This window comes from Python bivittatus, unplaced genomic scaffold, assembly GCF_059951505.1.
Source record: "Python bivittatus isolate LINGU-HERP-01145 unplaced genomic scaffold, Pbiv_v1 ctg000960_np1212, whole genome shotgun sequence".
Classification (NCBI taxonomy): Eukaryota; Metazoa; Chordata; class Lepidosauria; order Squamata; family Pythonidae; genus Python; species Python bivittatus.
In genome coordinates, this window is record NW_028277124.1 from 6,742,096 (window position 1) to 6,769,058 (window position 26,963).

Genomic DNA, 26,963 nt, shown 5'->3' on the forward strand with positions numbered 1-26,963 from the left:
AGCAGAACTAAATTTGGATCCTAAATTCCTTCAGAAGGGTTCTTTATTTAATGTATTTTATTACAATTATTGGTATGCCACCTAATTCACCAGGAAAAAGAGGGGGTAGATTCACTTTGGGATCCTGTTGGCCCACGTCTACTGGCCTTACCTCACAGAAAGTCTGAAAGTCTGATGGCATGCATGTACAAGCCTGCATCAACCTGTCATTTAAAACAGGAAAAACTCAGCTCAATAGTTGCTAAATCCTGGCAATGTCATATCATCTCTAGTGAAGATGGCCCGAACATGAAGCATTGGTTGTATTTACACCACACACTTAATGAAGTCAATGGCAATCTCAGTGCAAACTGAGTGATCCAAGCAAAGAGGCATTTTATTTCTCTTGTCCCCAAGGTTAACTTAGTTAAGGTTTACCTTACCTTAACTTAGTTTTGCATGTTATTCAAGTCCGGAGGAGGGTGCTCACTTTCTCATCACTGTTTCTTGGCTTCTTTTTACTCTCCATCCATGCAGGTATCCAAGAAGAATAAGGCAAGGACCTAAAGCAGGTGAGGTAGCGGAGTCTTCCCCCACTGTGTCCTTAAAGATGTCATCTCCAACTGGACCACCACAGAAGATCAGGTCCTTTTTTTAGAAAAACTTTGTCCCAGTCAAATAAAAAAAGCTAATAAATAAAAGCTTGGCAGTCCCCACAACACCGCAGAATGTACTCCAAAATGTCTGCCCTAAATATATAGTAACCAGGACAATCCTAGGATATTTCAATCAAATAACTGAGTCAATAACCTACCTGTGATTTGGGTTAACCAAGGTCAGGAATGTTGTACGAACCCCTCCTCCCTCCAATGCTTTAATATTTTAATCTTGTCAAGTCACCTGTAAACTTTTTTCACCCAAAATGTGAACCACAAACTAGCCAACCACATTTTAATTAAACAAATTGGGGGAACCAGCCTATGTAATTAGTTTATGGTTTGGTCAAAATTGAGTAAATCCTAATTAAGTTAATGATGGCTTAGTGTGTCTTGTGAATACAGTTCATACTTGTTAATACCAGTTATCTAGAAGAATGAAACTTGGGTGAAAAGACACAGATGTGGATGATATAAGAAGACATTCCAACTATCAAAATAATTAGCTTGGCTGCAGTGAAACATCTTCACGGGCAATGATTTGCTTATAAAGGCCTACTTATGGTGAAGTAAGATTGCTATAGAATGGGACGTGACAGATCAAGGAGGACAGAACATTAAGGCTTCACATATTAAGAGGAAGAAAAGAATAATAGCATGCTTTCTCTGTGATTCAGACAAAGTAGGCTTGGACATCCATTCCTTCTTTCACATGGCATCTTTGCTGTCCTGATTCCAATTATCTTAGTAATTGTCCAGTTCTTAAGTTAAAACTTCAGCTTGGCTCTAAATATGATAACCCTATTAACATTTTGGTTGTTACTATATTTTTAGTCTGCAAGAGAGAGAGAGAGTATATAAAAAAAAAAATCACCTCTCATCCGTATGGATGGTATGTGTCTTCCTCAATCTTGGGTCCTCTACCAGAGGCCTGGGAGTTTGATGGTGTTGCGCAGTATCTTAGCTGTTCCTAACAATGCACTCTTCTGGACAAAGAGCTCTGATGTTGTTCCTGGGATCTGTTGGAGCCACTCTCCCAGCTTAGAAGTCACAGCCCCGAGTGCTTCTACCACCACTGGGACCACTTTGGCCTTTACTTTCTACATCCTCTCTAGTTCCCCTTTCAGGCCCTGGTACTTCTCCAGTTTCTCATACTCCTTCTTCCTGATGTTGCTGTCACTTGGCACTGCTACATCTATCACAACCGCTGTCTTCTGGTCCTTGTCTGGTTGATTGGCCAGTACCTGCCTGTCCGTCTCGATCCGGAAGTTCCACAGGATCTTAGTCCCGTTATTCTCCACCACCTTCTGTGGAATCTCCCATCTGGACTTGGGAGGGTCTAGCCCATACACTGTGCAGATGTTCCTGTACAAGTGCCAGCTACTTGGTTGTGCCATTCAGTGTATGCTGTTCCTGCCCGCATCTTACACCCTGCCATTATGTGTTGGACTGTCTCTGAGGCCTCTCTGCACAGTCTGCACCTTGGGCCCTGTCTAGTGTGGTAGACCCCTGCTTCTGAGGATCTGATGCTTAGTGCCTGTTCTTGTGCTGCTATGATCAGTGCTTCAGTGCTGTCTTTTAGTCCAACCCTTTCCAGCCACTGGTAGGATTTCCCAGTGTCAGCCACCTCAGCTATCTGTCGATGGTACATCCCATGCAGGGGCTTGTTTTGCCATGGCACTTCCTCTGCTTGAACTCCCTCCTATGTCTGATGCTGCCTCAGGCATTCTCTCAGCATCTTTGGGTGCTTTTTACTGATCTACTCCTGGATGCTCTGGGTTTTGTCCTGGACAGTGGCTTTGACACTCACCAGACCCCACCCACCTTCTTTCCAGCTGGTGTACAATCTGGGTGTTGGACTTCAGGTGGAAATCTCTGAACATTGTGAGGAGCTTCTGGGTCTTCACATCGGCAGCCTCCATGCCCTCTTTTGGCCAGCTCACTATACCAGCAGGGTATCTGATGACTGGCAGGGCATACATGTTGATGGTATGGATCTTGTTCTTCCCATTGAGATGGCTCTTCAGGACCTGTCTCCTGTATCCTTTGGTGGTACTTGAATATTGCTGTTTTCCTTGGCTCCTTATTGTGGTTCCATGTGACTATGGGATACCAAGGTACTTGTAGCTGGTCTATAGGTCTGCTATGTGGCCCACTGGTAGTAGCACCCCATCAGTCTTAACTACCTTAACCACTCTTTACTTCCATCCGGCCGCACTTCTCCAGTCCAAATGACATCCCAATATCCTCACTGTAGATCCATGTCAGGTAGATGAGCGAGTTGATGTCTCATACACTCTTAGCTTGATGTCATCCATGTAGAGGAGGTGGCTGATGGTAGTTCCACTCTTGACTTGTATCCGCATCCAGTCCTTTGATTATCTGGCTGAGGGGGTTCAAGCCTATGTAAAACAGCAGCAGGGACAGTGCATCACTTTGGTATATGCCACACTTGATGGCCACTTGTGCAAGCTGTCTTGAGTTGACTTCCAGTGTTGTCCTCCACAGTCCCATTGAGTTCTTGAGGAAGGTCGTTAGTGTCCTGTTGACTTTAAAACTTCAGCTTGGCTCTAAATATGGTAACCCAATTAACATTTTGGTTGTTACTGTACTTTTAGTCTGCAAGCGAGAGAGAGAAAGAGATAGAGAGAGAGATTGTGTGTGTGTGTGTGGGTAAAATATAACACATTATATATATGTTTGTATTCTGTTAGATACAATAACTGCTTTTTAAGAATAAACAGTTGTGTTCTTCTAAGTCCCCAGGGATGCAGAATCTTTTAATTTTTCACTTCCACATACAAATGATTTCCCAAACCTACAGCAGAATCATTTCAATTAGTGCAAAGCTGATAATTAGCTACCTAATAAGGACTAATTTTCTATCACAATTATTTCCTTATTAAATCCCAAACTGAGATTTCAAACCCAGATGGTCAGTAATGCTACAGATTTGTTTAAATTTCTTAGACAGTAACAAACTGCTAATTAGGTTTTGTAAATATATTAATTCTCTTGTGATTGAATTAATAATGTTGCATGTTGGTAGATTATTAGCTCATTAATTCTGACAGGCCTTAGTCTGCCTGACATATAATCCACTTATCACACATTGGTACTAAAACGATTATGAATGAAATCATAAGTGAAGCCTTCCTTTTAATTCAGAAGTGTGGCTGTCAATGTTTGATGTCATATTTCCAAATAAGCAAGCCTCTGCGGCTGGAATTCAAAGTCTACATACCACAAGACAGACAATCTGACATGTTTATTTCAATCCATTTTAGATTTGTAAAAATAGTCAGCATGAACATTTAGGAATATGTTGCATATACAATTCTTAGTAAGGGCAATTTTTGAAAATATTTTTCTTCTTGTAATGTACATTTTTCTAATACTCTGGCACACTTTTCCATAATAACTGTATCTGAATCCTAAACTATATTAAAAAACTGGATTTGGCATGAGAATATATTCTCTAATGCACAGACCTGGGAGAGGCAAAATGGGTTAGTTTTATTCTGATTCTGACTCAACAATGTTCCTTTCTGTGGGAGGCACAAGGAAAGCAGTGAAGTTCACTATTGAGTAGGCGTGCATTTGTCTACTGACCTAGTTCATGACACATACAAAAACATTGCCTTATTAGCATTATGTCTGAACACAAACCGTGGGTGATTGAGATAAAGCATCCAAACCCATGATTTCAGAAGATCTAGTTACCTTAACCATGGCTCTACATATTGTCCAACCCTAGGCAGGGGAAAATCTAAAATTCACTTCCCTTTCTGATCCCCAGATACAAAGTTGGGAGGTGGGAACGACTACTTAATAGGAGTCCTTGCACAGCCTTTGCTGCTTCTGACTTCTTTATTATCCTCTGCATGGATGAGGGATGAAATAGCTACACCACAAGGGTGGGGAGAAGCTTAGCCTCCCTCTATATTGTGCACAGTGCCTCTCACTATAATTAGCCCACCACCATTTTTTAATTGTATTTTTCAATAAAAGATAACACAGAAACAAGCAGGAAATGTCATTTGGTCAGCTACCACAAAGATGATGAGTGAGGTTAGATTTATCTCCCCCATTTCCTCAAAGTGATTTATATGGGGTTCTCTTTTTTTTTTAATCTTCACAACAATAGCCCTGTTCTTTTATACTGTATGTGTATTCCAATTAGTATTTCCTTTTCCTTTCTCTTTTAAAATTCTTGTAAAAAACTTAAAGAGAGGGAAAAAATGAGTGACTGGCCAAATCACCTAGTGAGCTTCCATGGCTGAGAGTGGACTTGAACCCGGGTCTTCCCAATCCTCACCCAACATCTTAACTACTATACTATACTGTGTGGGTGGCTGCAATATTGCTTCCATGATGGTTGATCAAAAACTACCACTCTTACTAACCACAGCACACGTTTATTATTATGAATCCTGAAAAGTGTCCTATGTATTGTATAGTCTCACCCTGCTAATCTAACTCTCAAATAATTATTACAATAGCCTTTCAGTAAAGGAAAGAATGAGCATTGATTAAATCTGCATATTTTACCGAATACTGGTTTTTGTTAAGTGTATTGTAGAGGAAAAACTCTTGCCTAATTGGCCTAATCAATAGTTCCAATCATGTGTTAATTCAATCAAAGATGTGTTTCCCAACTAATGGGCCAGTCAAGCTAAAGATCATCTACATTTTGAATGGATTTTTTTTCTTTTTCTGCACTTTGATACCATCCTTCCATCTTGGACGCAACCAAATATGATCCAACTTTTGTTTTCTTTACATGTGGACATCATCTTGACACCTCAGAACAAAACTGGTCTTTGTTTACTCGGGCCAAAGCCAGTCAGGTCAAGCTGTTTGATCCCTATCGATGCTTTTTCAAAGATGAATGTGCAGTCCTCCCCGCATCTATTCTACCTGAGCATCCCATACTTCTAACCAAGCACAGGGCATGTACGCATCAGAGCTCCTCAAGTCTCCTTTTCCCATTTTCCCTCCAGAGATGATAGGCGGTCAATTTCCTATTCTGTTTAGTCAAAGAGCAGCAAGACAGGAATGCATCTTGGCTCCCCTGTTGTAAAATCTGTACTGTACATCCGCTCTCTTGTGGCCAAAATTAGTAGTTCAGAGGACTGTCCCCCAAAGTTAACCAATAAGCACATTGCAATCTTACTGTATGCACATGCATACAGTATCATGCATGCAATATCAACTCTGTGTGCCTCAGCCACTTATTGTTCTGAGAAAGCACCGAGATCAATTAAAGACCTAATTTTTGCAAAGTGATCTGGAGTGTATGCCTAGTGGTTAAATGGACATACAATAGAGCAAGTTAAAATCTTTAGCTGCTTAGGCACAGTTTCTTATAGCTCTGCCAAACAGAGGGCACATCAAAATTATACAGGTCGAAATGCACAATGATCAGTGGCAGCCTATACAATCTTTTCAGTTTACCAGGGGGGCCCAGCAGTGTTAAAGTTATATTGGCTAATTTTTATTTATAGCTCAGTTGGGACCATATTGCTCCGTTGCCCCTTTGAAAAGGGTTCAGTCTAAGCACCATGTTCCAAGTGATTTCATGTGTACCTAATCTGATACTAAGGTCTGCCTTGGTCTGGTCTAATCTGACTAAAGCAGAGACAGGCATATGGATCTATATTCAATATTTTATTATGGTCACAGACCAGAATTACAAATAAAAATGCATTAAAATGAAATAAAACAAAACATGATAATATGTTACAGTTAATGGTGGGATCATCAGTGGGTAATCAAAATCTGCCTAATTTTACAGACGGTATAACAAAATTTAGCTACATTCAAAGAAACTAAATCATACTGATCAGATAGCAACAACTGTACATAAAAGAGACCAGAATTTCCAGGGTATTTTATTAAATAGGGAGTTATAAAATGGGTCTGTGAGTCCTTATAGAAGGTACAGTAGAGCAGGACATGAGCTGTAGTTTCAATAGCCCCTCGTCCACAGAGGCACAATCTCAGCTCATATGGAACTTTTTTGTATCAGCCCTCCATGGATCTATATTAATTGTCCACTGGCTAAAGTTACTGATTTTTTTTCAGGATGTCTAAGCTCTTTAATTATAGTGGATAATTATGAATCAATGTGAAAAAAAAACACCATCCTTGCAAAAACTGCAACACTATGGGTTCTCCAAAGGGGTTATTTTGATGATGGGCTATGGTCAGGCAATTATAGCACCCAAGAAACATGCTAGAGACTTGAAAGGTCAATTGGACCAATTTGCCCTACCAAGAAAGTGTTTCTAAGTAGTCAAGCCCCTTTTTAAGCCCAGCAAGATCTTTAAATCAAATAACCATACCCAAACTATAAAGAACATTGACCTCAGCACATTTTAATGCCTTCCCAACAGCTGTTCTCAAGGGCAAATATTAAAAAGTTCCATATAAGCTAAGGTTGTTCCTGTTTGGAGAAGAACCCCAGAATCTGTACGATTTGTTATATTGCACCTTCTATAAGGACATAAGAGCCTATTTACTTGAAGTACCCAGACAATTTTGACTTATTTTTATGTACAGCTACTCCTGTGAAACAATACAATTCAGTTTCCTTGAAAGTGACAAAATTTTCTTATACTGTCTGTAAAATGTGACATGCCTTGATTACCTCAATGATCTAGTTACAATGTTATGCTTGTATTTCACTAGAACTGGGAGTCCTAGTTTTGTCTTGGGCACAAAGCCAGCTGGATGACCTTGGGCCAGTCACCTCTCTCAGCCCTAGGAAGGAGGCAATGGCAACCCACTTCTGAAATCTTGCCAAGAAAACTGCAGGGACTAGTCCAGGCAGTCACCAGGAGTCAAAAACTGACTCAAAGTCACCAAAAATGAACATTTCACTATACTTGAAACAGCAGTTATATTTTATTTTATTTTATTTTATTTTATTTTATTTTATTTTATTTTATTTTATTTTATTTTATTTTATTTTATTTTATTAACATGCAGAATTCTGGTCAGTAACCATAATAAAGAACTAACTACTCTGTTTGGGCATTTTCACTCTTAGTTAAGCAGAAGAGAGTATCCCAAAGCTCTGACTAAATTGCCTTCAGAAGACAAGGACAGGAAAGGATTTTAAAGATTAATATACAACTGAAACCAGAACTTTTCCTCTTCGGACTGATGGATAAACAGTTGGAAAAAAGTCATGGAACTTAATTTTTATATACAGTATGATAACCTCAGCAAGTTTATTGTGTGCACAAAGAAGGAAAGATTTGGTAATACCTACAACAGAGGAATGGTTGGTGAAGATGATAGAACTTGCTGAGATGGCCAAATTGACCTGTTTGGTCAGAGAAAAGACAATGTCTACATTTATTCCTGCCTTGAAACCCCTTATGGACTTTTTGAGTAAAACAGATAAAATGAACTTATGATCTATGGTTTTGATGATTAGATAAGATAGATTATAGAAAGAAGAGAGTCACAATGTAACTTTAGAGAAAGAGGTAAATCTACAATTGTATTTATAACTTCTGTAAAGATTGGAAGACACTTATTTATATCTTTTTTTTCTACCTTTTTTCTTTTCTTTTTGCACTTCAGCTTTCTCTTTTATTTCTTCCTTTTTCTTTTTTCCTTCTTACTCTATTTTAGTTTGTATTAATTTTTACTCGTTTTTAAAACTTTCAATAAAATTATATTTTAAAAAAAGAAGACAAGGACAGGAAAAATGCAAGGAAGAAGAATCTCCCATGGACTAGCCCCCTTATCCCTAAGGAATTGATGGCCATTTTAATAATAAGTAGAATAAATAGAAAAATGCACTGGAATTGGCACACTCTGCAAATCCTCAAAAGCCAGCTTAAACTTTTATTATAAACACACACAAAGTGAAGAAATTGAAGAAAAAGAATGAGAATATAGTACTTAAATTTTGAGTGTGGGAAAAGGACAAGAGATGGGGTCGCAGCTGAATGCATGCTAAATTAATGTGGATTGAATATAAAACTGAATGATTGCAAATAATTGTACATTTGCTACTCTATACAATAAACTGACTTTCAACTTACATACTGGTTCTTGTTGATAACTTCGGATTCTTCTTTAGGAACTGTTAAAATACAGTTCCTGCATTATACCTTCACAGAGCTTGGGGCCTGGCTTTCGTGACCACTCGCTAACCTTACCTTGATGCTTAGTCTCTGGAGATGGGAGATCACTATTTTGGGGGGATAGCAGTGGGAGTGTCTCTCTCTGTGACTGCTGCTTGCCTTGTTTTGTAGCTTCTGGCTGTGCTCTTGCAAAAGTTCTCATGATGTTTAACTAGTAATGGTTGAGGCAGGTGCCAGGTGTTTGCTAACAAAATGCTTAGCTGTATGTGGGTGACATTGCTGTTCAGTCTTGACAAGGAAGGATGAGAGAAGCACAGTTCAAACGAACAGCAAAGGGTACATAGGGGACGCTTGTGCTCCCTTCCCCCATCTCTTTCCAGTCCACTGTCTTATGATCCTGTTATTATTGTATGTAATTATGTGATATGTAAGACTCCTACAGATTTTCAGTAAATACCCCAATCTATTGCTAAAATAGATAAAGCTCAAACCAGAATATGCTCACTTGCTACATTTCATTTATAATGATATGTGGGTAAAAAAATCCTTTCAGACACATTATGCAAGGACTTATCTCTCTGGAGAAGGTTCTAATGCTAGGAAAGGTGGAAGGAAAGAGAAGAAGAGGACGACCAGCAGCAAGGTAGATGGACTCAGTTACAATGGTCATGGGTGTACTGTTGGAAGACCTGAAAGACCAGGACAGGGATAGATCGTCATGGAGAAAATCTATCTGTGTGACTACTAAGAGTAGACAATCACTTGATAGCACATAATCACCCTCAAAAAACCTTTTAAAAATTCCTGGTGTGTACCTGAGTAACAAGCACTAGATGAAATCTAAGTAACTGAAGAATTCTAGTGAGAAAATTATTATAGAAAATAATTACTGTATTACAGAAAATAACTTGTGAAGTCTCCTGTCAAGAAATAGTGGAACATACAAAGCAAGATACAATCCTAATGAGGAAAAAAAAAAGATATCACTGTAATTGGAGTTATGTTATCTCCCTATCTCCTGCTTGCCTCACAGTACTTCATGGCTGGACAAATGTAGAAGAATTTTATGCAACTTTCATATCAGCTGTCCCCACATCTGCATCCATTCTAGGTTTCACCATCCCTGTCTAATTTCATCAAGGGAAAACACAATACAGTTTTTAAAACAAGATTATACCATGTTACTAGTTACAGATTATAGAGAAAAGGAATAGCAAAATTTTCTGTGCACTAAGCAGAAGATTCACCATCTGCCTTGCTGGTTTCACTGTTAAACAGCTCTCATCCTTAGAACCTATTGCTATTCAACTGGAATCTGCCTTCTTGTGGCTGAAGGCCATTATCTCATGTCCTGGACCTGGACGATAAAAAACAGGTCTTGCTCTTCTTCCATGTGACCTGTCTTCCAAACCTTGAAAAGTGCCATCATATACCCTCATTTAGCCCTCTTTTCTCAAGACTAAACATCCTCAGTTCCCTTAATCCCTCCTTGAAAGACTTCATTTCTAGATACCTGATGATTCTCACTGTTTTGCTTTCACCCATTTCAATTTCCTTATTTTTTAAAATGGGTACCTAGTGCTGAGAGTAGTGTTCAGGGTATGATCTGATTGGTGCAGAATATAGGGGAATGATTACTTCTCATGATTTGGAAACTATTCTTCTATTGATGCAGCCTAAACCTGCATTTGGCTTTTTAATAATTACAGCTGATTTATATTCACCTTGCGATAAACATCAGTTCCAGTACCTTTTTCATGCATTCTATTAACAAACCAGATACACCCCACCCCATACAGAGTTGTACATTTGTTTTTGTTTTTTTTTCCTCCTAAGTAAATCACTTTGTACTTCTCTATATCCTAGTATTCTAGAGGATCAGGTATCCTATACACTTTGGTGTTTGATAAGTGTTTCCACCTCTTTGGCCAAGTCATGACTGAATATATACTGTACATATATTCAGCCCATGCTTGAATCACAGGACACCCTACTCCTGGCTGTGGCTCCATCTGATAGAAATGCCACCCATTTCATAGTTAAATTAAAATAAAGATGTCCTCAAACCAAGACAGACTTCTGGTGGTTGCATCCATGCAGTACTGTGTGATGGTTTGTCATTGCTTTTTCACAGTTATTTTTTTACATCCTAATCTAGCCATGGAATTCCCAGATGGTCTCCAATCCAAATGCCAGCCAGAGCTGATCCTGCTTGGTTGCTGAGACCAGCTAAGGGTGGCTAGGTGCTGCCACCTGCTGATTCCCAGTCCACACTTAATTCTCTTGCTGATTAGAACGGCTCAGGATTCTGTGCCAAATGGTTTGCTAAAGTCAAGATACTGCATCCAAGGCATTCCCACAATCTATTAACAGAAAATAAAACAAGATTAGCCTGGCAATACTTGTTCTAAACAAACCATGCTTGATTGCCTGCTCCAACATCTTCTGAGATACAGTATCAGCACGGAACTAACTGGTCTGTAGTTTCCCTGTGTTAAGATAGGGAATTTCTCAAAACCAATGAATAGAGGTTGAGTCAATCCATCAGCAGGTACTTCTATAGCCTAGGATGCTATCCATCTGGCCTTGGTGATTTCAACTCATTCAAGCTCAGTAGTTATTCCATGACTATGTTTCTATCAAGCTCAAGTTAGCATCTTTTAGCATTCTTCACAATTGCCTGGTAGATCCCTTATTCTTTTCTCAAAAAAGCCCTGAGCCAAATAGAAGTAATGTAATTCTGCTTTTTCTTTGTTATCTCCTTTTGTCATCTTCACTGAGCAGCTGGTATATTGTTTCTTTTCTCCTTTTGTTATTCTGAACTATTTGAATTAGCCCTTTTTGTTGTTCTTTAGCATCCTTTGCTAATCTCAGCTCATTCTAAGCTTTATCTTTCTTGAAACCATCTCTATAAATCCAGGCTGTATGTATACATTCTGATGACCTTCTACCTTCTATGTGTGCCCCATTTGATTTTCAGATCGACACTAACCTTTTCATGCACCATATTTACTTCTTCCATGTTTTTTTTTCCTAATTTGATTTGTTTCTGATTGTGTTTTTAATATCTCCTTTTTTAGGATCTTTCATTTGTCTGTGACTTCTTTTCCCATAGTTTCTGTTGCCACGGAATTCTTACCATTGCTCTGACTTTATTTTATTTATCTCTGGAAGTCCATTATACATCATCAGTGACATTCTGTTCTAGTTTCTCTTAAAATCAAGAATTCCAGAATTAGATAGTCACTTTCCCCCAATATTCCTGCTACTTCCACTTTGTCAGTTATATCTTTCTTATTGGTTAGAATCAAGCCAAGGACAGCAAATTGTCTAGCTATTCTAGAAAAAATTGTCAGCATAACAGATCAAGAACTTCCAGGAAGAACTATGTTTTTCAGAGTTTGCCTCCCAGGAGATGTGAAGAAATCTATCACCACTACTTGCCTCTTGAAAAGATCTGCAATTGCTTCTGGACAGCCTCAGAAGATCTGCAGCTCTTTGCCTTGGTTGAGTGTTAGAGAATGGACACCAACATCGTATTGTCAATCCTAGAACATCTTGTACATAAGCAGGAGGAAAGAGAGCTAGAGAAACAAAGCAATCAGGGATTTAATTCTGGGGAAGTTATAACTAGTACTGAATGGAGGGTTTATCTAAATTTGATTAATAAATAAATAAATAAATACCTTGTATACATGCCTATACACGTGCTATACACACATGCCTGGCTATAATTACAGATCAGACAGCCAGAATCATATAAATGAGGATGTTAAAATATCAACATGTGAATAGAATAGTATCTTTATTAGGACACTGCCCCTCTCCCTCAAGACCCAGTCTGGTTATTTTTTTTACGCTTCAAACTATAACGCCATATCTCTATCATAATTCCTGTCTAAGTACTAATTCCAGGATGTGGGTTAACTAGAACGAAGAACTCCATTTCAGAAGGTTAATGGATCTATCCTGTCTAGCTGCTTACTCTAAGCTACTACAATTGACAACAGATAACAGATCAGAAACTTGATGTCTCATAAAATTATCATCTATGTACCTGAACTAAACAAAAGGAAACTTCTCTAAACTGCCAAGAAGCTGCCTCATTAATAGTGTGTTAAAATTCCACTGATTACTCACAGTAGATAATAAATTATAAACAAAACAGATGTTCTAATTTTTTAAAACCATTAAGTTGTGCGTCTGGTACACAAGGGGAAGAGCTGTCTAGGGTGCACATAAGGTGCTCCTTGAGATATGAAACATTTCTTCTCTCGTACAGCTGGATCAGACTCCCATCTATTCTCCTAAAAGATATTTTATGAACCTAGTTAATAGCAATTTATATAAATATACATGTAGAATATAAACACATACAATGCATATGGAGAGAATAAATAACAGTTAACTGTGCATTAAATACATCAAATGTGCTTGTTAATGTTATAATAAACCATAAGAACAATATCTGAGTGTACAGGATTGACACAAGGCATGTCAAATTCTAATGGGGTATATCTATGGGAGGTATATTTGTGAAAGGCCATAGTCATACTCCATACCCATCTTCTATTGATCTATGAGCAGGCTGGATGCACAGAAGGCTTGTGAATGCTTTCTGCGTTAACTCCTATGTACATGGAAGATCTGCAGCAATTTCTCCTCCTCTCCCCCGCCCCAAAATGTTCGATAAACACAAACTGAAGACATGACATCACTGTATTGCATATCACTAAGATCATTATATTGAAAGTACTGTAGGGGCAGGGAAAACTCATAACACAAAGGCCTCACAAAACATGCATTTTCTTTAATATGGAAGCAAAAAGAGATACAGAGATAGAGCTATCAGCAGCTGCCATATTACCTCCACATGCTAGTCCTACTAAAATCCAGTTCCCCAAATATCACTTGTGAGTAATGCAACTAAATATATGCTTGTCCTCCAATCTAGAAACAAAATGAGTTTTCTGACTTGGAAGATGGGCTGCAGCTGCTATCCAGTTTCTTCTGTATCAGCCCAATAGAAGTCTTCAAAATATTTGTCTTTAAGGGCCCAATTATAAAATGTCCTTAAATAAAACAGGCTTAGGGAGCTTAACACGAGGTTCTAGAGCATAACCTGCTATGCAAGGGAGATGATGCTTAATGACTTTACCATCCCATCCTAACTGCAAAAATAAGGGTATGAGAATGTCTTTGAAAAAAGACTACATTTATTCAGGCTTTCAGGGAAAGAGTTGATCAGCTTTTGCTGAGAAATTGTAGACATTTTTGGTGGTCAAGAAGTTGATGATAGGTTATGAACCAGGATTTCCAACCATTTGGCTGCCAAATCCATAAATCAGTAGCAGAAAAAAAATAACAATGAATTCAGAAAGCGAGCCTCCCGTTATTCAGTTTCAGGGTGGAAAAGCCAATTTGCATACCAGACATCGACCAGCCCGAGCATCAGAACTGACAGAGCTCATAGAAATGCATGATAGCTGAATGCATCTCATTATTTATAAATGGTGTCCAGAGTTTTAGTTTTCTGTTCTTTGTTATATTGCAGGAGTTGGGTGGATGGGGGGAGTCCTATATAAAGAAGCGCACAGCAAATTGTAAGCAAAATTCCAGAGAAAGAAAAAAGTTGCTGCACATGTTTGCATTATTAGTTAGCCTAATTGTTATCTGAGGGATACATAGTATTTGCAGCTTTTCTTTTTAACAGAAACATCTGATTTTAATTTTAAAGCTCAAATTTAGAAAACACTCATGGAAGCAATTAGAGTTCCCCTGTGCATTGTAACTGGGGTTAGACATAGCTCATTCCTGTTTGTGTTTAGATGTTGATCACTTTAACAGCAAATTCCCTCTTATCTGGCCCTCAGTCGGTGTAATTTAGGCATCTCCGGGCTTTTCATGATCAGATGACAAACGTCTCCTCATCAGGAAGGAGAGGGATCTTCTCCTGCTTTCAGAAGCACCCACTTCAGTGCCTAACAGTGAGGTCTTATGGTAGAGGCTGATCGCTGTCTTCTTGTAGAGACTACTTGGGACAACAAGCGATCTTCAGTGACCAGGAAGCAACATCTCATACTTCAGAGAAGAGAGAAGCCACCCATCAGCTAGTCTCTTTAATTACCACTGTTCAAAGTCAGGCTAATAAGACCCAACCAGGACCAAGGGCAAAAGGAAAGAAATCTCTTTCTCAGTAATCATCTCTTGAAAGAATCAGGGGAAATTGGACAAATCACCAACCAGACAAAGGTGGTGACTTATGGACTATATTTCCTATGGGATTTTTCACTCTACACAATACTTTATCCAGATGTTACCAATATAGGATCAAACTGAAGGATAATCAGGAATTTAGGCAAGATTTTTTTTTATAGGGGCAATTACTGAAGGACTTACCTTCTTCTAATTGCTTTCAAAGTACAAATATGTGAAAGGTTCCATCTGATGACCTTAAGCAGAAAAATTCATTGGAAATAACCAGGGCTGTACTCCAAATATGGGCAAAGGGGTGATCAGGAAGAAGATTCCAAGAAAGAAGGTGTTGTGTTTTTCCAAATCACATTGTGAAACAGGACCTTGGCAGAATGAGCAGCTTTCAAATCAAAGCAAACAACTCTCAGAGAAATACATTGGGCAGTCTCTGCACAGTCCTAGAAATAAAATAAGGCTATTTTAGCAATCTTAAGTAAAGATTCCTTCAAGTTAAGTTCAATTTCTGGAGACTATGTTTATGAAAGGGTTTTTTTGGTGTGTGTGGGGGGGAGGGGGGGACAACAATCCAGAAATGGTTTGCTATTGGTTTCTTCTGGGGTGGATTTTCATCTTCCAGTTCTCATCTACAGACTGGGATTTCATAGTGGTCTCCCTTTTCAAGTACAAACAGGTCCAATACTGCTTAGCTCTTTTTAAGATCAGCTAGGGGCTTTCATCTGCTAAAAGTTCAAGTGTCTTAGACTAAGGCATTCTGGTTCTTTCAAGTTCTGTCCAGTTTCCTCCAACTGGATGTTCTTCAGATGAATAAGACTCCCATCATGCCAGTCAACACAGTCACTGGATTAGAGAACATTACCTAGTGCTTTATGGGATTAAATAATGAAGACTTATTCTTGTAATATCTTGTTTGGAACATGGGTTTTACAAAATATGTATTTTATTTAAAATATTTTAAAACTATCTTTTACTGCAAAAATCCTCTCAAAGCCAGCTTGCATAATAATTTACACAAAAGTATAAAGTAGCAAAATAACAATAAAATCAATAAATACCAGCAATAACAAAAAGTATCTACTGCTGACAACTACAATATTAACTCCACTTTAGCTAAAAATTAAAAAAAACACACAACCTAGTCAAAAGTCTATATTTAAATTCCCAGACAGTTATTCAGAATACAGATTAGAAAGAACCAACTATTAGTATCCTAGCATTGACAAGGAATCAAAATTATACTAAAACTCCTACTAAAATATACTTAACATTTGACCATATACAGAGATGGCAGCAGAAAATAATTTAATGAGCTCCAGTATAATAGCTGAGAATTGATCTGATGGACTACATAATTGTTCTCAATTTTACCATTACCTCTGATTAGAAGAGTATTAATAGGTCAGAGTTGTAGTCCATATAAAAGGGTAGTACACCAGTACATGTGAGACTGTCTCTGTTTCTCTGACTTCATATGGACAAATCTGTCTTGTCCTGTATATATTGCTCTATTTCCCTTCCAAAGTATTTAGCTTGGCTAAATAGAAAGTTCTTTTGTGTAACGTACTAAGGAAACAGCAGATTAAAGATCCTCCTGTTAGCTTCTTCCCTCCCAAAAAGATACATTCAGATCTATTTGATAATATATAGTCAACATCCATAGGCTAATTTCAGCTTTTGCCTTCTCAAAACTAAGTGTTACCAAAAATTACTTGCTCTTATCTGGAGTTGGTTGGTATCTGGATAGAGACCTCCAGGAAATACCAAGCTGTAGGCTTGGCAGGGAAGCTGAAAACACACCCACACACCACCTGGAAGAAGGCAAACCATTTCCGTATTGCTGCTAAGAAAAATAAATGGATATGTCCATGAAATCACCAGGAATTGAACAGGCAGCAACTGCTATCAGAAACCAGAAGCCACAGTAACATCAAAATCATTACCTGGATATCATGATATCATCACACAAATGATGCAGCACGGAATGTGCACCATGGTGTCATTTGTGTGATGACATGATGCCAATGACATCAATCCTCCATCCCCAAGGCCTATGACAGCAGATGTGTATTTTAAAAAAGAATCTTTAGCCAGAAGTCCATATGCTAGTTTTCCTACAAAAAGCTACTTTTGCAAGTGCAGACTGAACTCATTCTCCTTGGTCTGAATGAAAGCAGGATTCTGTTTAAGTAGAAAGACATGACTTGAATAAAAGAGAACTCATAAAGATGGATGTGCTTGCTTGATTTTAGACTGTGCATCTTGTGGAAAGTGGCAAGGCTGTTTGGATTTGACATAATGATTTATGGCTCATAGGGCATCTTCTAATTCTTGCAGGATGATAAAATATAGCTATGCAAAATTATCACTTATAAACATGTACATCTATTAGTTGCTCTATTTATCACCCATGCTACTTAACAGTTTTGTAAAATAAAAAACATTTGCAGAAATATAGAATAACTATCTATGCTAGAACCTGTCTTAGTGTGCAGTGGCATCACATTGCTGAACTTCAGAGAGTATAGTTTAGACAGTAAATCCTGAATAATTCTCAGGGAAGCACTATGACACTGTTAAATCAATGAAGTACAAAACCCAGTTTTTCTGAACAACTCAACTGAAACTCACTCAACACCATAGGACAAAAAGCATCTGGTCTTTTTCCTCCATGGAAATTTGTCCTCACCAGATCATCGCTCACCCGTTATATAACAGTGGACTCTGAACTGAGCCAAGGATTGTTAATTAAAATATATGTTCCTTTATGCTAAGCACTATATAAAACAATAACATAATTAGAAATCTTACAAGTATATTCTGCTCTTCACCCAAGAAAGTTCCAGAGGTTACTACAGATTAATTAAAAGAAAACTGGCTTAGACTTTTTATGGTTATGTTTGATTTTTAGGTGTTTGATTTTGAAATAAAAAATAGAAAATGTTTATAAACCTGTCTCAGTTCTATGTTTATTTCTTACTTAACTTTTAATTAACCCAATAGAGGTTTTTTTTAAAAAAAATATTTATTTGAATTTATTAGCCACCCAGGCTTCCGGTGAAGACTGTGGCAGCTTAGTCATCTCTCTATGAGAGGAGAGATTGGCACCACAGCTGGATCGGTGGCTGGCAGCAAGTGCTCCGGATCAGGGAAAAAGCAAAAAATCACCTCGTTCAGTCTCCGGGATGGCCATTCCTCATAAACTAATCGCAGAAACGGAAGCTTGTGAGGAAGCGGCTGGGAGACAGGGGATCCATCTTCGTTCACAGCTGTGGTGCAGCCTAAATATGGACACTAGAGCTGGCTGCACCCCATTTCTAAATCACTTTGAAATATAACTATTTTTCAACTTAAGAGAGACCTTCCTTTGCAACAGGTAAGTCATTCTTTTGGTGTCTTTTCATTATTTCTGGGACTATAACTTTAAAAGAAGAATTAGAGTTTTATTGTAATTTGAGCAATTCACAAAAAGCTGGAAGATAAGGAGAATACAAAAAAGATATAAAAGTTACTTATGGTGAAAGGGGAAGATTTATTTGTTAGAAGTTTAATTTTATGAAACTCCATCTGCATTAATTTGATTTGATTTTTCTATGGGAAAATTTTTTGTGATATGCTTGTTGATTGGCTGGATTTTCAAAACAGAAGAAAAAAGTAATTTGAGCCCTCTGTGTATTTTTTGCTGGCGCGTCCCTGCACTTACAGTGTGAAAGGCACCAGAGGGTGTGAACTGTCTGCTTACTTTCACTTATACAATACCTATGGTTGCTTGCTTTGGGGGGAAGAAAAAAAATGTCTAGAAGAGGCTCTTTGGAGCAGCTGTCAAAAGATAAATTTATTTATTTATTTATTATTAAATTTGTATGCTGCCCATCTCCAACATAGTTTTTGTTATTTTTTTATTGTTTATTTTAAAATTTAATAAAGTTATTATAAAAAAAAGAATTTATTAGCTGCCCAACTCCAATGGACTCCCATTGAGGAAGAATACAAAGCCATCATATTCTTTTTTTAAAAAAGGAAGATTAGTAATAGTGAAATATCCATTAGCCATAATATTATAAATTGAGCAACATTGATCTTCAGAATAAATGTTGGTGGAATAAGTCACATTGCCTCACACATATTAATCCTGTGTGTTGAATTCAAATGCTCATTTGACAACAACTCTGTAACACAGGCACTGGGCCAGGTAGACATATAAGCCCACTGTAAATGTAAAATATATGAATGCCATGTCTCGTTCCTGATGTACTGTGTGTTTTATTTTTCTACTGTTGGTTTTGAACTGTGATTTTTTAAAACTGTTAGCTGCCTTGAGTCACTTTGCTATTCTATACATTGAATAATAAAAACAGTCAGCCAATATGCCCCCAAAGTAGTATCAAACATAAAAGTGCACGTGCAGATGTGCGGTCACTGGAAAAAGAATGATCCAAATGACACGCAGCTATCTTGGCCCTGAAAAGCTTGATTAAAGGGAAACGTGGCACGCGGTAAAGATATCCTACCAGGCCTGTCATCATATTTGCTGCTGTGAGGAAAGGAGGTCTGTGGGAGCCACCGGCTGGCGGATAAGCAGACAGGCTAAGGTGCACCTGCCAAAAACCTATACCTGTTATCGCACATAGACCCTCACTCACATCCAAGGTGGTTTAATGGGAGCAAAGGAAATCAATCAATGAAGCTTTTCCCCCACACAACCTGACATCCCTCAACAGAGGCACGGAAGCCTTCTGTGGATATCTGTCAAAGAAAAATCCCCACTAAATAAAGCTGTCAGTCATACTTCTTGGACAAAACAGAGGACATAAAGGATTACATCAGTAAAACTCTAATAAATGATTACAAGAGGGCTAAATGACATCAACCAATGCTATAGGGCAGGTGCTTGTCTCTCTGGTTCCCTTTTTCACTCCTCCTCAACTGTCTGAGGGAATCTTTTCCTCAATGGTTTTGTCCAAAGATTAGGATTCCAGGATGAACATACCAGGATATCTAACTGTTCTTGCTACTATTAAAAAATGTAACACTTTCTCTTCTTCACCTTACTAATGGTTGGGAGTAGTATCTGAAACACTTAAGGCAGTGATGGGTACATGTGCACAGGCCGAGACACACGCAATGCCATTTCTAGTCTCTTTATGATTCTTCCTCAGGACAGGGCATATATATTGTAATTCTGGAGAGGTCCCTAGTTTTGGCTCTTGCAAATAATGTCACTGGAAAAATGTGAAGTCTTCTGTTTATTTCAGATTTAATTTCCATACTGAAAGAAAATGTTACAGAACCAGGAAAAACTCACAGATTTACTTTTGATGAAAGACCTCCAGTGAGGCAGATGAAATAGCAATAAATCACTTCAGGATTGTTTGTTTTCTACAGTATCAAGACTTTCACATAAATCAGTTTTAAAATAAGAGGCATAAAAATAAATGTACATTTATTTAAACATGCCCCTATACAATAACTTTAAACATTTTATTCTAACATTTTCTCATAGAAATGCACTATATTTTGTGCAGAAATCCTGACTCCCTGCTGGAGAAAAGTATGCTTGTTTATCATATTTTCCTTTGTAAATTAATTCTGTTTCCTTTCCATTATATAATATGATTTAATTGCCATAGTTCACTCATTCATGATATATTTCAGCATTTGCACGTGCACACTTAAGTCCAGCTGATTCCAAAGGAGCAACTGTGCATAATTGGCTTCTGGACCAGTTTGACATGCATTTGAAAGGACACCATCCACTGGGAAGTTCTGTACAAGTCCTAGTGAAATGAATGGCGGTTGTGCAGCATATTCCCATTCATTTTAACTAGGGATGTGAAACTCATGGCCCTTCAGATGTTGTTGGTTTATGGCTCCCATTTTCCTTGACCATGGGCCATGCTTGCTGACACTGCTAAGAGTTGGTCTAACAGCTTCTAGGTCCCCCAAGTTTTCCATCTCTGATTTGGATAGTAGGGGTGTTGTGCAGCTCCCATTCATTATGCGTGAGAAATCCCTGCTAGATGATGTTCATTATCCTTTTGATTCTCCCTCTTAATCTTCTGCATATATAATACTTGATTCCAGCTGAAATGATAATGAATATTGAATAAAGTTATTTTATCAAATATATTTCTATGAAGCCCCATTGTTCTGGAAAGGCATGACAATATCAGTTCTGCACCATTTAATCAGGATAGTATGCCTGTATCAGAAGAATACAGGACATTTGTACCAATATAATTCAGAGAAAACCAGCACAGATCCCTTTAAAAGTGATCACTCAGCATCTGTATCTTATTTGCCTCTGAACCCATATTGTCTCCCTCAAATTATCTTTGAAGTACCACTTCTCCAAGGTCACTAGTAGGCTCTCATTATGTGTGGTAGACCAAAAGATACAAACACATGAAGTAACTTCCAGTTTTACCCCTGAGCTGAAAGTTAATCTAAATTCAAGAACAAAAGTATTCATATTTGTCCTTGTATGTCAAGGATTACTACTATTGAAAGTGGTTTCCATTATCTGCTTGTCACTTTCTGAGCTTCTTAATCTCTTTCTTTTTTTCTCTTATTGAATGGTTGCCTCTTGCTTGCTTTCCCACTGCAGAAGTAGCCCTTTCGCCCTTCCCTGCTTCTTTTCCTCCCTCCCTCTCGCCTTCCTCTCTTTATAATGCTTCCAAGTTAAAAGGACCAGCCTCAGCCTGACCACCTGGGCATAGCTATGGAGCTTACACTCAGGTCTGGCCCCCAGCCAGTTGCCAGCTGTGACATTGTATGCAAGCATCTTACTTCATTCCATGCACTTGGATTGCACTGGTTCTGTTTACAACAACCTCTTGTCCCCGCTGTGTCCAATCTCAATTGTCCCTTGTGTTCCTTGTTTAATTCTGTTTTGCAAATTATTAAGCACTGGAAGTCTATTAATCACAGTTCATGCCCCGTGCGAGCCCACACAACGAAGGGAAAGAAAGGTAAAGGCCAGATACGCTCAGATCCCTGAAAGAGCATGGACGGTGGTCCATTCAGATCCCTAACGAGATCATTAATGCTAACTAAATACAAACCTGACCCCATGACCCCCTGGGAAATTATGTGGGCCCAGTGCAAGACATTAATATGTATCCCAGCCCCCCCCCCCTCCAATTCCCTTGATAGGCTGAAAGCTAAACCTGCGATCAAAAGAAGTCTAATCACTGCTCTGATTGTAATAAACCAAGCCGGACACAGAGATGTCTGGATCCTCAATAGCTACTGCAGTGCCACCCCACTGTCTTATCCCCCTCCTCCAGCCTTCAGCCTCAGCCAACAAATTGCAAAGGCTTTTCAGTCGAGCTGACACACTGTGTCTACTTTCTGGGACCACCTGGTAGGCTATTTTAGCTCTGCGCTCCCACTTCGTCCACTGCTCTCCCACACAGTCGAAAGCCAGCAAAACTCCTGCTCAATTCACTAGCCTTCTGGAAGAGTTCAAAGTAAACAAACAGAAACACATCGGATATAGTGCAAGATTAGATGATACCATTCTTTGTGACATTGCATAAGATTTCTTTTTTAAAAAGGCCAGACAATAGGGTTGCTGTAAAAAAGTTGCCCCTCTTGGTGTTTGCATTTCCAGTCATAGCACTCTGCTAAACCATCCATACAGACAAAGCAGCACACATTTATTTGAAACAGCAAAACGATCAGGGTGTTCTTGGCTCTCTTAAAGAAGTATACATATCTCTGGCATATGAGCAGGCTGCCAGGTGCCAGTCTCCAACAGTATGATTGAATCCCAGCCGTGAACAACAAGGGAAACTTTCCAGTACCATTAGTAAAAAATGAAATGCTACTTCAAAGCATGCTAGTTTGGATATGTATATAATCTGAGAAATTTCATAAACATTTTGAAAACGATCATTTAAAATTTAAATTTTAAATTTTAAAATGATCATTTAAAATTAAAACTTGATCTTTTTTTCCATTCCGTCCTACCGAACTGGAACCACCCTCCCGCAACAGAAACGCAAGGAAGATCAGCGCAGTGGCTTGCCAGGATCATCCACCCACATTATTGCTATTTTACAGCCAGACTCTGAGGAAGCCATTAGCTGACCTTCCAGGAGGCTGAAAAGTACCTTGGTCAGAAGATGACTCCTCTAGAGTCTGTCGTTTGGTACCTGTGTGCCAAATGGGATGGAGCATGTGGTGATGTATGACTTGAACACAGGCCTCTGGTGCCATTTTATTCCCCAAGCTGCTCTTTCTCAACCTGAAATGGTGATCTAATTGGACGACAGAGATGGCTGAAAACAGTGGTGGGCGGTCAAGGCCATGCTTTATTCCTAGCAGTGTATTAAGTAGGGTAACATGTCAAGCATACTATAAGAGGGTAAGTGATTATTTTAAAAATCAGCAATGTTGTGTCTTAATGAATTGTTCTGAGTGCCACTGCAAGGAAAATGACAGGCGCAAACAGAATTAGTTTCTTCCCCTTGCTTTTGGCCATATTTTCTTCTGACATATTCATCCTAACGGGCACCAGCCATGTCTGTTACCTGTGGCCTTTTCATGTGTGTGTTTTATTAAACTCTTACTGGTTTGTAGTTGCAATTGTATTACAATTGCTGTTGTTTACTGTATCTGTTCATTTCTACTTTTGTACTTTGTGGGATTCTTTTCATGGAAATTTTATCACAATTTGGGGGGCTCAATCTGGAGGCCTAGACATATTTTAAATGAAGTACTTTTTCACACATAAGTCGGTAAACTATGGAGATCACTATACAAGATATGTTAATTGCCCTCAATTTGGCACTAAAAAGACTCATGCTGAACATGTACTAGGGCTGCAAAAATCTAGATGGCCAGTAGATGGCAGGAAATAATAAATTTTGTGGCCATCTAGTGGTCATATGGATTTATGCAGCCCAGATATGGTAGCCCTAAGGAAAATACTAGTTCCCAACCTCCACGTGCAGATCAATTCTTCTATGTGCACAGAACTATTATATGTTTCAGTATCTTCTGTTTGGACATACGAACTGTGTATACACGCATAGGAAATTGTTTTTAACACCACAATTTACTATACGAGTTTGCAATGCTTGAAAAATAATTTACTTTACGAAACAGCTTTCATAGATAACTGCCTCATCCCATTCTTAAAAAAAAACACCACTGTACTTAATTAAAATAAAAATGGAACATAGAAGATAATTATACATTCATTCCCTTACAGAGAGGGTATATTGTATTTTAAAGGTTTTTGCTTAATTTTTTGCTGATAGAAAATACACCAATATTTACGGACATTAACAAATTAATGGTATTTAACCTGCTCCTATCTTTAGTCACTTTGCACAGCCATTCTTTTGTTTCACATTACTATCTAGAACAAATTCTCTCTGATGCATTTCACCTAATACTTAGGATGATTTTTCTTGCATTCATCTCCCTCTCATCTGTACTTTAAGCAGAGAGTGTAACACAATCCACTACAACTAAAGACTCAGCTGAGAGTCAGATTAAAATTATCCCCATCTGCCCTGACCTCTTTTCACGGCAGGTGAGAGCGCTCCCCTTCACAAGCTAAATGAAGCAGAAATGATGAAGTGTTTGTTTTCCCTGACTTTTCCTCAGCCTGTCAGTAAATTTACAGGCACGAATATGGAGTGTTAATTTAATGTTCCCACTGAGCATCTTATTGTCAACAAAGCTTCAAACTACAGCGGAGAAAAAGGTTAGCTCATGCAGAAAATGACCCTTATGGCTTGATTGCCTCATGGTCTGGACTAACAGCAAGCAAAAAACAGAGAGATTTGACTTTCAGCAACATGGATTTGATGGTAATAAATGAAAGTTCACTACCTTCTCTCAAAATAGAAAGGCACCTGTAACGCTCACTAATTTATTATCTTTTCAGGTAATCTAGCAAACGGAAAGAGAAAATGAGCCGGACTTTGGTCACTGATTGCTAATTTGCCCTAACCCCAAACTTAAACCCTTCATTAGTCACACCTTAAAAGAAATTATTTGATTCTTGAAACTTCTTTGCTTTTGTTTAAATAACAGACAAATGACCCCCCCCAGCCCAGGAAATTGCTTTCTTCACTAGGGTTTTATTCCTTTGAGAGCACTGCTGCCAGATTACACAGAAAACCCTACAAGAGTTTAAAACATTTTTAAAAGTGCAGCTAAACAGTTATTTGCGCTTTCCATGGGCAAAATTAAACATTTGCATGTGACTTTTTTTTAAAAAAAAAAGTGATTATAATAAATTATGTCAAGCTGACAAATGAATAAATAAAGGTGCAATTCAGTGCAGGATGATTTTTAAATGCATGTTTCTGACATCAAAATCTAAATTTTTGAATTTTGACAGAAATGTCAGACTTATTGGGGATAATGTGTTTTAAAACATTTGTCAGTACAGCTTTAATCATCAAAAAGTGCACTTAATATGTGCAACTACATGTTACACTCATGGATTTAATGATGGCTGTGTTCACACAACAGAAGTCTGATTGATGAACATGTAACACCCATTTTACCCTCATCGTGGGCAGACTCTGGTTAAAAAAGGCTTACCAGAATTTGTAATCAAAGCTTATCATTCTGTTAAATTTTTATTGATTTTAAATTGTTTGGCTGTGAACCGCCCAGAGTCCCTCCTTGTGGGGGAGCTGGGCGGTGATATAAATTTGATATATAAATAAATAAAATAAATTCCAGGTTTTGTAAATTCCAAATGGCTCTTGATTCATAGGATGTGTATCTTAAGATTCTGATTAAAGAACCATGTATGAGGATGGGGTAAACTGTATACTCATTAAGAGGACTTTTAGCTTAGTGCAGTGATCCCCAAAGTTTGTGATGATAAGACCCATGACAATGACAAAAAAACCCTGTGTTGTCCCCCACCCCCATCCCATAAACAAAGCTAAAGATTTCACTGGGGCTAAGGAAAAGCATGAAATACATACACACACACACACACACACACACACACTCCATAATTAAATTTCATCTTTCTTAAGCACCTAGAATTTTCTCCCTGCCAGGTCGCATTTGAGGGTCTCCTCCACCCCCCAATCCTGCAACCCTTCCTGGATAGAGGTCCAGCTCTGAGCATTTATGTTGCATGGACACCCATGGCTGGATCATTCCAAGACTGCTTCAGGCCTCCCACCCCACCCAAACAGCCCTGGAAGCCTGGATGTTGGATCCCAGCAAGACTGCATGAAAGCACGTGCCCTTGCTCAACTCAGGCAAGCCCCTCTCCATACAAGGATGGAAGCCTTCCAAAATCCCCAGCCCCCTTCAAATCTGATCAACTTTGACTCACAGATTATGAAATTCTGGCTAAGTGTGTCATACAAACACAGCCTCTGGAAGCTTCCTCCTCTTCATATTGAGGACATATCAACCCTGATAAGTTTTGGACATTTCCTAAGGATTTCTCTCTTCACACAGGGGTTCCTTGTGTGAGTGCTGTGTATGGTTTGTTTGTTTGTTTTTTTAATATATTTTTCTAATTCTTATACTTTAAAATGGTTTCAGTTGTATTTTATCAGTATGTTTGATTTGATCCTGTTTTATAAAAAAATGTATGTAAAGCTTCTCATCATGACTTTTGATGTGGGATAGTTCAGAAATGGATTAAATAAATAATCAAACCTCAGGAATACACTCCCATTTCTTCTTCCAGAGCAAATGGTTATTATCTGAAGCAAGACCAGACCAGACCAAACTGTATTTTTCTCCTGCTAGTTTATTCCAGTGAGCTATAGGAATCCTTTATCTTCTGAGGGCTGCATTGTCTTGAGGAAAGTGTGGGTGATCTGTGCCTAGGCAATGCGTGGGGCTCAGGCACAGAAATATACTGACTCTCCATTCTCTCCATTCTTACATAGCACCTATGCGCACATACAGGTACCCAATCCCTCTGTTTAATTTGCCTTACTTTTCAGCTAAATTAAAAAACGAGGCTCTCATCTCACTATGCAGGCCATGAGAGGCATCTACAAGGGGG

At 38.5% G+C, this 26,963-nt stretch overlaps 1 long non-coding RNA gene across 1 annotated transcript in view; it reads left to right on the forward strand.

Annotated features, from left to right (window-relative positions):
* The window catches only part of LOC148213619 (uncharacterized), a 32,550-nt gene that overhangs the window by 2,997 nt on the left and 2,590 nt on the right, over positions 1–26,963 (forward strand). Inside the window, exon 2 of the long non-coding RNA XR_015794252.1 lies at positions 517–624. This is a non-coding gene — a long non-coding RNA (uncharacterized LOC148213619). The remainder of the gene's footprint in view (positions 1–516; positions 625–26,963) is intronic.